The sequence below is a fragment of the Ascaphus truei genome, chromosome 3 (assembly GCF_040206685.1).
Source record: "Ascaphus truei isolate aAscTru1 chromosome 3, aAscTru1.hap1, whole genome shotgun sequence".
NCBI classification, from domain to species: domain Eukaryota; kingdom Metazoa; phylum Chordata; class Amphibia; order Anura; family Ascaphidae; genus Ascaphus; species Ascaphus truei.
Genome location: NC_134485.1, coordinates 65,182,789 through 65,195,189, shown reverse-complemented (window position 1 = coordinate 65,195,189; position 12,401 = coordinate 65,182,789). Strand labels below are relative to the sequence as shown.

At 47.4% G+C, this 12,401-nt stretch overlaps 1 protein-coding gene across 5 annotated transcripts in view; it reads left to right on the top strand.

Annotated features, from left to right (window-relative positions):
* The window catches only part of ABR (ABR activator of RhoGEF and GTPase), a 229,914-nt gene that overhangs the window by 103,614 nt on the left and 113,899 nt on the right, over positions 1-12,401 (top strand). The gene's annotated exons all lie outside the window — the stretch shown is intronic.

Here is a 12,401-nt window from a genome sequence, read left to right as displayed (position 1 = left end):
ACCCCCCCCTTCACCTCCCTTCCACCCCCCCCTTCACCTCCCTTCTACCCCCCCCTTCACCTCCCTTCCACTCCCCCCCCCTTCACCTCCCCTCCACCCCCCCTTCACCTCCCCTCCACCCCCCCCCCTCCACCCCCCCACCTTCACCTCCCCTCCACCTCCACCCCCCCTTCCCACCGCCTCCCCCCCCTTCCCACCGCCTCCCCTCCACCTTCCCACCGCCTCCCCCCCTTCCCACCGCCTCCCCCCTTCCCCCCCTTCCCACCGCCTCCCCCCTTCCCCCCCTTCCTCCGCCTCCCCCCCCCCTTCCCACCGCCTCCCAGCCCCCCTTCCCACCCCTTCTCACCGCCTCCCCCCACCCCTTCCCACCGCCTCCCCCCACCCCTTCCCACCGCCTCCCCCCACCCCTTCCCACCGCCTCCCCCCCCCTTCCCAGCGCCTCCCCCCCTTCCCACCGCCTCCCCCCCCTTCCCACCGCCTCCCCCCCCCTTCCCACCACCTCCCACCCCCCCTTCCCACCGCCTCCCCCCCCCTTCCCACCACCTCCCCCCCCTTCCCACCGCCTCCCACACCCCTTCCCACCGCCTCCCACCCCCCGCCATCCCACCGCCTCCCACCCCCCGCCTTCCCACCTCCTCCCACCCCCCGCCTTCCCACCGCCTCCCACCCCCCGCCTTCCCTCCGCCTCCCCCTTCCCACCACCTCCCCCCCCTTTCCACCACCTCCCCCCCTTCCCACCACCTCCCCCTCTTCCCACCACCTCCACCCTCCCCCCCTTCCCACCACCTCCCCCCTCCTCCCCCTTCCCACCACCTTCCCCTTCCCACCACCTTCCCCCTCCTCCCCCTTCCCACCACCTTCCCCCTCCTCCCCCTTCCCACCACATCCCCCCTTCTCTCCCTTTCCACCACCTTCCCCCTCCTCCTCCTTCCCACCACCTCCCCCCTTCCCACCACCTCCCCCCTTCTCCCCCTTCCCACCACCTCCCCCCTTCTCCCCCTTTCCACCACCTCCCCCCTCCTCCCCCTTCCCACCACTTCTCCCCTCCCCCCCGCTCCCCGTCCCCCCCCCGCTCCCCTTCCCCCCCTCCGCTCCCCTTCACCCCCCCTCCGCTCCCCTTTCCACCCCCCCTCCGCTCCTCTTCCCCCCCCCTCCACCTCTTTTTCCCCTTTCCCCTCCCACCCCCTCCCACACTTCCACCCCCTCCTCTAACCCTTCCCCCCCCTCCTCTAACCCTTCCCCCCCCTCCTCTAACCCTTCCCCCCCTCCTCTAACCCTTCCCCCCCTCCTCTAACCCTTCCCCCCCTCCTCTAACCCTTCCCCCCCCTCCTCTAACCCTTCCCCCCCTCCTCTAACCCTTCCCCCCCCTCCTCTAACCCTTCCCCCCCTCCTCTAACCCTTCCCCCCCCTCCTCTAACCCTTCCCCCCCCTCCTCTAACCCTTCCCCCCCCTCCTCTAACCCTTCCCCCCCTCCTCTAACCCTTCCCCCCCTCCTCTAACCCTTCCCCCCCTCCTCCAACCCTTGCCCCCCTCCTCCACCCCTTGCCCCCCTCCTCCACCCCCTCCTCCCCTTCCCGCCGCCCTTCGCCTTCATGCCCGCCTTACCGCCTCCCCACCCCGCCTCTGCCTTTCACCCGCCCTTACTCCGGCCGCCTCTGCCTTTCACCCACCGCCTCACAGCCGCTGCACGCACTCAACAGACACCCGCCACACTCGACACATACCTGCCGCCACACACACCTGCTGCCTCCCGCCCCTACGCACCGACATCACTTACCCACCGCCTCACACCCTAGCAGGACCCCCCACTCACAGACAGCACTCACAACCCACGCGCCAGCCGCCGCCTCACACTCTTGCAGGACCCCCACTCACAGACAGCACTCACAACCCACGCGCCACCCGCCGCCTCACACCCTAGCAGGACCCCCACTCACAGACAGCACTCACAACCCACGCACCACCCGCCGCCTCACACCCTAGCAGGACCCCCACTCGCACACAGCACTCACAACCCACGCGCCACACGCCGCCTCACACCCTAGCAGGACACACGACTCAGATTTTTACATCACTTATGGCACCAAAATATACATTGTACTGTGGTGTGGTTACAATAAACCATTTTTATACAACATCGTATTACATTTTCTTCCATCTTTCTTTTCAATATTATTATCCAACCTTTACAACAAACAGTCACCTATTGTTCCACGATTTATAAATAATACTACCTATTACGCATTTACATCCCGGGCAACGCCGGGTCTCTCAGCTAGTACATTTTAAAAAGGCATTCAGAGTTGTTTAAAAACAAATGCTACAACAAGTATTCTGTCAGTACAGAACTTATTTATTTAAAAAAAAAACACATGTAGGATATTGCTTGGTTTGCAGCTTTAATGCCTATGGAGGGACGGTTGTGTTACAACCATTTTGTTCTTACGGTGCAATTCTGTGCTATCTGTACATCTTCAATGCAAATGAGGTAAACTCACAAAATGTCCTTTTTACAGGCTATTAATTAAACTGCGAGTTTCCAGATTGCCCAGAAAAGCAGGGCCAGAAATCTCCCCTCCACAGTTAGGCAAAATAAACCTTTTTGCTATAGAAGAGAAGCACGATACCTGTGAACACAACGGAGACAACCGGGAAGTATGTGAATGTAAATCATTTCTATATACTTTACCTATTTAAATTGGCAGATTTCCCAAGTGTATCAGGTGAAATGCTTGAATTATTAACTCCTTGGTAACCATAGTGGCCATGATGGCATAATAGTAATCCTAAAACCTCGCCGTTTCCAAAGCAACTACCCCATTGCATGCCATAAAGGTCAGCAAGTCTTACTGACCACCAAAGCGGGCAAGGAGTTAACCCCTTCCACCTCCCCAAGTGGCCTTAGCTCCCGCCCCCGGAAGCCCAACACACCTAACCTGCTTCCATCTAACAATGGCTACAGGCCTATTAACCAAACATGGCTGATAGGTCTGCAGACCATGGCTATCAAATTATAAAAACAAATGTTAAACAAACAATGGGGCATTTAACCCTTTCAGTACCAGTAGGGCTACCTAGGCCCTCTTGTTACTGGGAAGTAGAGAAGCGGTGCGCAATCTTTCCTAGTCGTGCCCCCGCCCCCTCCTGCTTCCCTTCCTGCTCGTGCCCCCTCTCCCTCCCCCCCCCCCCTTACCTTCTCTTCGGCTCCCCGCGGCAAATGACGCTGCGGGGTCACGTGACGTCACATGACAGACGCCGCGTTTACATGGTGACGGGTCACCGAAGAGAAGGTAAGTGAAGTTGCAGAGGCCTGACGTGATCCCCCAGCATTAATGTAAATGCCTTGAAGGAAGAGCACAGGGCCTCTGCAACCACCCGCCCCCCCTGAACAATCTTGCGCATCCCCCCAGCATGTGCACCGCTGTAGTAGATAATGATAAAACATATTAACTAAATCAATGTTGAGCTCCTCGAGAGGCTTCAGGGTTCTCGCCCCGCATGAACCAATCGGCTTTAAATAAAAATAAGACTAAAGCATATTTTTTAAAAAATGTTTAAAAAAAGGCCAAAAAACCCTAAAACCAGCACCTGTTTCCCACTACCACGGAAGATCCGGCCACTACATGGGTATTGTCCCCGCTGCTGTAGCTCACCTGCTGGTTCAGGAGGTCTGAGTGGTTCCGCAGTTGTAGTTTGGGAGCAGCAACAGGGCAGGCTTTCTCTGTCTCTTTACTGTGCAGCGCCTTCATCCCACGAGGATCCTGCTGAATGCATGATGGTTCCTACAGGCCATACTCCTCTCCAATAATCACACACCATAGTTGATCCAAGGGCAGCTTTATTGTATAACAGCATGATCGTCCTCCAGCCCTGGAGCAGACCCCAGGGGCTTGAGGCCCCCAGAGCCCCTCCCAATCTTTTTGACCCTCTTGTAGGGAAAAGTGTACCACACTGTCCCATAATCATCACACTCAATTTGGTGGAGTGTCAGCTTTTATACCCGGAGGGATGGGCTTGTAACCCTGCCCCACAACAGTGGAGGTCTAAGTACTGACAGGCATCACACCATATACATGTGAACTAGTCAGTACCCTCCCCAGTTATGACACTAACTGCCGGGTTAGGCCTGCCCCTGGATAAGCAACATCCAGACTACAACTGTAGGCTAGGCCCTGCGCAGGAGTTTAACCCCAACACTGCCTGTTCTTACCAGGACTTAGTGTTGAGGCCAGTAGAAGGCAGGGGCACTTGGCTACAACTTCATACCTTAAAATAAAAACCGTGATGCTAAAAAATCTCGCCTAATGCTTCAACAGGGGCCTAATCCAACACACTTAATGGCATGTTGTAGTCCGACACAATCCTATGCCACGACAAACCATTCTCGGCAGTGATTGCCTTGACTGCTTGAAGATCTCTGTAATTCAAATATTTCATCTTGTTCTTCATCTTTAATAATTTCCTTCTTTATTCCTATTGGACACCCTTCCTCACACATCCACTGAAAGCGACTGAGATGGTATGGAAGGGTGGGGCGGTCCATATATAGTGCTGCCTGTTGCCGCGTACCTCATGAAAATGGATTAAATGGTAAAGCAACCAATCAGATGGCTTGCTTTGCCATGTGCTAAAGACGATTAGTTATGACGTAAGACATTTGGGGACATTTTTTCCCATGGTACATCATCGATTCCATATATGGACGGGAGCCACTTGTGACTGACAAATAGCACATTTTAAGATTTTAACTTCCTCAAAGGGCTCAAAAACACAAAATTGCAGAAATATAATTGCCAAAACTAGTAACTTGAATTGTGCTCTTTCGCACAGCCAAATTCAAAACCGTATTTAGTCTTCAGCATTGCAACTAATTGCAGCCTTGCTGCCCATTATTAACACACAATAGTAATGATGCAAGCTGTATCGCTCATTATGCAATAGTTTTCTGTTTCTGCATTTTGTGTTGCATGAGGGCAAATGCCTTCAATAAAGAGCTTCTGGTATTGCACAGTCAGACCCTGGTGTGTATTTTCGCATGTATGTAAATCTAACACACTCTCATACACTTGTTTGTAATGTTTCTCCCCCCTCTCCCTCCCCATCGCCCCCCGCACACTGTTGATAGATGTACTGTATGGTCCTATTTCTCACTGTCCCTTTCATCCAGCGATTGCCCTGTCTGTTTATTCACCATTCTTTTCGCCATTACTTAACTACATCATCTGCCTGAGGCGAAGATTATAGTTTGTGCGATGGCGCTCGCGCGTGATCAGAAAAAATGGCAGAATTCCTATGAGGCCGCCCCTAGTTCGCGAGCGCAATGGCGCGACCACGTTTTGAAAAGACAAAAAAAAATTGTCTTTTCAAGCGACGGCCGAATCACGTGAGCGGTTCAGCCAATCACGCCGAGCCAGCCTGGTGACGCCTCCGCCTCCATCACGCGCAAGTAAGTACTATAAGCTTAGCTTAGGTTGTTATCTGTGTTTAACTCGTGAATGAAGTAGAAATACAGTGTTTAACTCACGGAATCTTTGTAAATCAGTATTGCTGACGTGAGGGAGAGAGGAAAGTTGGTCTTATAGTATCAATTGTTAGTCCCAATAAAAAAACTGAATGATAAAATAAGAGTAGATGGTCAGTATGTTTTATGGAAGGTACAAAGGGAACATACTTAACGGATGATTATTGTTCAGCATAATGATCTGCAGTGCAGCACATACCTGTGTTATTTTGCTTGATGGGATTGTGGTTTAGTCTGGACCACACCGTCCGTGTGTGTGGGTGGTCTAAGCAGGAAATAAACTCGCCAACTAGTGAATGCAAACAGGCATGCGTCATCCCGACAACAAAGATATGACATACAACAGCCCGGGATTTCTTTTACCGTTGGTAACCAGTCTTTGAAGTGGTTGAAACCAATTTTAAATCCTGCTGTTATTCTTATGAACTTAAGCCTCTTGTTTTAGCTCCATGTGCCTCAGGCAGCAGATATGAGATTGTGAGATGTTTGAAGTAGGGACTTGTGCCGGAAACGTTCTCTGAACGCAGAACAGTGCAGTGGTGGATAAGAAAAAATATAGATCAATCATTTGTGGAATAATGTTAAAGCAATATATACTATTATAATAAGTAAGCTCAGTTAGTCTGTAACTGTCACTTATTAACATATATATTGCACTCTTTTTCCATTATAAGATCTCCTATTAAAGGAAGCGCAGTCACAGTAATGAGTTTTCTGCAGATTACCAGGCATAGCGTATGTCTAGAAAGCTGACTAATTGCCATACTTCAGATGGCCCGGAGCAATACTATAGTACTTGTTTACTTATCCCAGAGTGACTTGGTTACCCAAAAGTGCTTCGCCTATAAATCTTTTGCACTGGATTCACGTGTGTGTGTTTGTCACAGGAAGAAGCAAGTTTTTAATATATATATATATATATATATATATATATATATATATATACAGTGTTCGACAAACCTATACATTTGCTCGCCCCGGGCGAGTGGATTTAACCCCCGGGCGAGTAAATATTGGCCCAAGCAGCACACGTTTGGTACTAGGTGGCGAGTAGATTTTTTTGTGTGGCGAGTAGATTTTTTGGTGATTTGTCAACCACTGTATATATATATATATATATCGTGCTTCAAACACACTTTTTTTTTAACTTCCCAAGCGCGAAATTTGGGAGAGCGTGCGTGCCCGAGCGCGTGCCGCGTGAGCAGGGACGTGAGAATTCACTTTGCACAAAGTGAACGCGACAAGTGCCGCCCGCTCAGCGCTAGCGGGGACGCAGCCGTAGATTGTTTGGGCTCAAAATTAACAGAGCAGTTATTCTCAAACAAGGTGTCATCATATCCTGATGTCACAACGCATATGTGTGTCACAAAAATGTAAATGACGAGTCACCATGTGTAAGAAATGGTATTTTTCTAAAAAGAAGTCTAAGCATATGAATGAATGATTACAGTACAATTGTTGAAATGATGTCTTAAAAAAAGATAAAATGTGTTTTAACACTAGAATGAGTTTGAAGGTTATTTTTGTGGACCTAGATTTATTACATGTGAAGTCTATTCTAATAACAAGAATTGACACACAAGGTGATTCTATGGTATCCAGTTGGTTAACAACTGTAGATCCTAATAGGGATCAATGCTGTGATAGACAAGTTCATTTAACCAATGAAGATATGCTGAAGTAACCATTTCAGTACAATAAGCTTTAAGCTCCTTATATGTTCAGAAGAAGTTCACATGACACAAGTACTGTAGGTAAAGACCATGTTTGGATATAACATTTAAAGTTAGGATGGCTGACCGGGTCGTTCTATTTGGATAAAAAGACAGCAGTGAAACTTAATGAGGCTAGGAAGGCCAGAGACCAGGAAGCAGAGAGAAGGGTAACATCATGAAGAGAAAGACGTGTTAATATCTGGAGTAGATAACTACAGAAAGCTACTATGTGCAACGATTCTTAAGAATATCATCATCTATTTGAAACATCATCATTGCCATTTTTACTATTTTTGTATGCAAGTTATTATTTTCAAAATAAACGTTTTGTTTTTGTGTGCAACGACGAGAATGCTGAATTCTGTTATGCTGGAGTAAATGTATAGAAAAGACGTAATTAAGGACATTTAACACCATGAAAACAAGGTCAAACTAATGTATTACAGAGACCATTGGAGGCAGCTTTGCTGACTTATGCCATGAAACTTGCACTTTTTAAAATATATTTTTATAGCTGAAAATATAAAAAAAAAAAAACACTAAATATAATATAAAATATATGAAGACTTTGACTCTTTACGTTTGTTTTACGACTTGTGGGTGACTGAATCTGGAAATGTAAATGCAACTTCACTCCTAATTCCATAGTGCCTGTCCCTGCACGCTTTTCAGTGGTTCTAAGCTCTCGTGCCGCCAGGGAAAGCGAGACATGGGAAAACTTTCACCTTGAGCTCTGCTTTCTTAGAGGGAGAGACAAAAAGGGAATGATTCAGCCACTTTGTGATGTGCTTTTTTTCAATATGGATTATCTGGCAAATCTGTATTGTAGAGGTCCAGCTGCTTGTGCGCCTCAGACACAAGGGAGACTACAGGGATAGTAAGTAGAGCATTAAAGTCTCGGGTCCTGTCAAATCTATGATATTGTAGCAAGTAAGCAGACTAGATGAGAAAAATGGTTGTTATCTGTAGCTATACTTGCGGGATCATAGGGAACCACAATCACACACGATGGGTAACTATCACGAGTCCTCCTTATACTAACCTTTTAGTTTGCAAGGGGGAGATCTGATAACCAACCACCCAATACCTCCAGTGCTGTTACCATTACTGACTTAATACACAGCAAACACTTACAATCTAATATGTTCAGATGTTGAAAATTGTCCGGGAATAAAGGCGTTAAATTCCAGTGAGCTTTAATGAGCGTGTTTTGTTTTTTTTCCCCTGCCTGCCAACTCCACTTCTATTTATATCAGTTTTGCATCTCCTCGAGGTAATAATTATAGCAGACTCCAAAGTGATAATGAGACAAAAAAGCAGATGGCAAACCCAAATGCAAAGTGATTGAGTGATTAGGACTTATTGCCAATCAAAATCCCTATTGATCCAAGATGGTGATAACTGATGTCTGATTTATGCACGCCCACAGGCTGATGGAGGCCATGTTCCACTCTTACACCATGTGCCCTTTGTGCATAGATGATGGCTGATCTATGTATTATTGTACAGAATAGGTGAGAAAGTATGCATCACTATAGGGTGTAATGCAATCTCTGGTTTCAGGGTAAATGGGCTCTTTTCATACACCTTTCATTCTATGTTCTTTATATCTGCTGATTATAGGTTTGCTGGCAGGGGGTGGAGAGTTAGCTGCTGGCAGCACAGAGCTAGTAGTGTTTTATCTCAGTGCAATCCTGTATGAACTATTCAAGAGAATCGGATGCTTGGGATTCGTATTCACACGTGGTAAATCACATAATTGATACTGGGGAAAATGGGATAACATTACACCCCGTATGCTACAAGAATGTCCTACAGAAATGGAGTGCTCTACCTACAGTATTTTTCACTACAGACGAGCCAACGAGTATTCTAAAACTTGCCTTAAACTAGCCAGAGGCTAATGGCCCATCGGATTAACACAGCAAGGGTTCCTGGCAATCCCATTCAGTTTGAATGGGACTGCCGGGGACCCCCGCTGTTAATCCGATGGGCCATTAGTCTGTCTGCAGAAATGTGTGAAATGTTGCAGCATGTGCCCAGCATGTACCTGGGTCTTTTTGGAGATTGCCCCAGGTTTGTTTTAGAATAATCGTCGGCACTACAGCACCTCATTATTACCCTGTTGGTTAAATTAAAGCATGTTCTTGTAGTATTGTATTAAAGTGCTGTTTCAACAAGTTCACAATATCCTTCCTGACTGTTTGGAAACATTTTCTTGCTTGTGTGTCTGCACTGATGAAAAGATTTCCAAACCTTATCCCAGCAGCCCGTGTCTATTCTGCTTGTGCCCTGACCATGAAAACACCTTATGATGAAGCCATTTTTCTCATATACGTATCGTGACTCTTCAGTGATTGTCCAGAACAAATAAAGTGATGCTGCACACCTCAAAAATAGAAAAAACATACAATTACCGGTGCTCCAGTGTTTGCACGAAAGCCTGCAATCAGTCCAAGACAGATGAATGAAGGAACAAAGGGCACTGCGGATTTGAGCAAAATAAACTCATTTATTGAGCCAACACGACGTTTCGACCTAAGTGGTCTTTTTCAAGTGACAATGGCATAAATACATTCCACAATAGTAACATATAAATAGTGCCCCAAATCCCCACAATGCAGCCTGTCCAATTAGTGTAGATGAAGTTCATATGCTGAGACAGTCCCTTTAGCCAATCTCCAATCTGTGCTCCTTTACACCAGCTGTTGGTGCTCCACGGTAGATTCTGGTGTTCACATCCTCCTTGCTCCTGTGTAATCCGGCATCCATCTTGATGACGTCATCACTCCTCGTTTCTGGCGTTTGGAACGCATCCTGGTCCCATTCTGCCATTGCACGTCATCTCCGATCGTGCGTTTCAAGTCCGCGCGTGCGCGGTGTCAATCCGGTCGATCCTCTTCATCCCTATACCCCTTCCGATCGCAGAAAGCGCAGATCATTGCAGAATCATTGCGCCTGCGATTGTTAATCATCCTGCGGTCCTGCAGGCTCGGGGGGGGGGGGGGGGGGAAACAACTGATCTCCAGTTTCAAATCGGTCAGGTGTTTTGATCCTAGTGCGTCATCTTCATCTGTCAGACAGTGTTGTAGAATGTCTTCATCACCAATGATCCATAATGCATAAGTGGAGGAGAAAGGGGAGGAACAGATCAGCATTCCACATATAGAATAGGCTGTGTGACATATTATATCACCGTGATTAAGTGTTGATAATAAAAATCTAAAAAAAGGTTTGTCTTTGTCAATGAATTCAAATGCCTAACCCCAGAGGTACAGTATAAACGAACGAGTATACTTGCAGCAGGCAATGGCAGCAACCTAAGGAAAAAAATCATCTCTCCTCAATGAAACAACCTAATGACAAAAAGTCATTTAGTCCATTTGGGTATACAGTATTTAATGTGTGGATCCAAAAGGATTCCCGCTGTAATAATAACGTGGAGCACCAACAGCTGGTGTAAAGGAGCACAGATTGGAGATTGGCTAAAGGGACTGTCTCAGCATATGAACTTCATCTACACTAATTGGACAGGCTGCATTGTGGGGATTTGGGGCACTATTTATATGTTACTATTGTGGAATGTATTTATGCCATTGTCACTTGAAAAAGACCACTTAGGTCGAAACGTCGTGTTGGCTCAATAAATGAGTTTATTTTGCTCAAATCCGCAGTGCCCTTTGTTCCTTCATTCATCTGTCTTCAGTGATTGTAACATATTTTGGGAGCAAAAGAATAAAATGATCGAACATTAATAAGATGCAGGGAAAGCTAGGTTTGAACACACTGCACATCTGATCATTTAAAGCAGCAGTTCAAGCAATATCCTACATGTGTGTTTTTTTTAATAAATCAGTTCTGTACTATGAGAAAATAATTGTAGCATTTAAAAAATAAAAAAAAAGATTGTTTTAAAGACATTTTTGATGTTTCTAATGTAGGAAGCATTTCCAAAGTGACAGCCCCTTCCCGTTCTGATAGGCTATGGCTCTTGAGCCCCGCCCTCTCTCTAGCAGTGAACCAATTGTATCTAGTAACTTCCCAGTCAATCATATTCCAGGACTGCATTGTCCAGAATGCTGTGCAAGAACTGAATTAAATAACCCTGAGCAAGCGATCGATTACAGGAGAACAGATCGATCTGCAGCTTAGCTAATCACTTGTCAGTGTGCAGATTGTATTGATGCACATATTAAATGGGGAATATATATATATTTATTTATTTTTAAACGGCAGCTTGAACTGCAGCTTTAATGTGAACATGAATGGATTTGTATCCTATGAGAGCCAGACCCATGATTAAATATGTTGCTGGTGCCACCAAAAAGTATTCTCTTTGATTATACCAGTACAAAAGAGCCGGTGCAGGCAAAGCCATATTTAGTTTTCTTTCCATGTATAAAACTGCTATATAGTATTCTATATGGATTCATAGTATGACAAGAAGTGATGACCGTTCAATTACAATATGGCACTATACTCCAGCCTTATGGGTTCTGGTAACTAAGAATTTGTATGTCTGGCAGTGAAACTATCCAAGGTGAAATAAAGATCTGCCTGTACTCTGAGGTTGAGTGATCTTCTAACGTGTGCTGAGATTACAGTGGTTTTCAACCTTTCTTTGGTTAAGGAACCCTAGCATTAGATTGTGACATTCTGGGGACCCTCCACCCTCTCTCCTCCCCGATCGCCCATCTTGCACTCCCTCTGGCCCTCTCACCCTCTGTCAGTCTCTTCCTCCCCCGTCCGTCTCTCTTCCTTCCCCCCCGTCCGTTCGTCTCTCCTCTTCCCATCCATCTCTTCCTCGTCCATCAGTCTCTCCCTCCCTCTGCCCCGTCTACACACTCTCCCCCTTTACACACTCCTCCCACCCCCATACACACACAACCCCTGTTACTCTTCCCCCCCTTACACACACACTCCCCCCCTTACCCTCTCTACTCTCTCTACCCCCCCTTACATCACACACACACACACTCACCTCTAACAGGGGGAGTCACAGCTCCCCATTCCATGGGCCCTAGAAACGGTTGGTGGGGGCAAGAGTTTGGCATTGTGGTGCCCCAGGGGGATATGGGTTGGTGGAGAGTGGTATGGGGCCCCCTGTTTCACACTCCTGTCCCCACCCACCGTTCCTGGGGCACAGCGCATGCTCTCTGAACATC